Source organism: Charadrius vociferus, unplaced genomic scaffold, assembly GCF_000708025.1.
Source record: "Charadrius vociferus isolate BGI_N301 unplaced genomic scaffold, ASM70802v2 scaffold661, whole genome shotgun sequence".
Taxonomy (NCBI): Eukaryota; Metazoa; Chordata; class Aves; order Charadriiformes; family Charadriidae; genus Charadrius; species Charadrius vociferus.
Genome location: NW_009647002.1, coordinates 435762 through 436129, shown reverse-complemented (window position 1 = coordinate 436129; position 368 = coordinate 435762). Strand labels below are relative to the sequence as shown.

At 70.1% G+C, this 368-nt stretch overlaps 1 protein-coding gene across 1 annotated transcript in view; it reads left to right on the top strand.

Annotated features, from left to right (window-relative positions):
• TACC1 (transforming, acidic coiled-coil containing protein 1) overlaps positions 1-368 on the top strand; it is a gene marked incomplete at its 5' end in the record, with an annotated part of 22176 nt that overhangs the window by 2809 nt on the left and 18999 nt on the right. The window lies entirely within an intron of this gene.

Below are 368 nucleotides of genomic sequence, written 5' to 3'. Positions count from 1 at the left end.
AGAGCTGCCGCCGATGCCCGTGTGTGGCCGGGGCAGTGCGCGCCGGGCAGCCGGACGATCCTGGACCTGCGGGCAGGGCCGGGGCCGGGCAGAGCCTCTCCCAGACCGGGGGGGACCATCGGGAACAGACACCCGTCTGTCTTACAGCTGCGCTCTCACCCTCGCTTGGGAACAAGTGGGGTTAGGGAACTGGTAAGGCAGAAGCTGTGGCGCCGGGGGCCGGCTGCTCTGCGCGCGTTGGACCCTGTTCTCGGGGGCAAAAATTCTGCGGGTCCCCCGGCGCCGGGGAGGGGGCTGCCGTGAGGCTTTGTGCCCGCTCAGGATGGCTCGAACAGTTTTTCCCTCGCTGTCTCGGGCGGTGGGGGGCG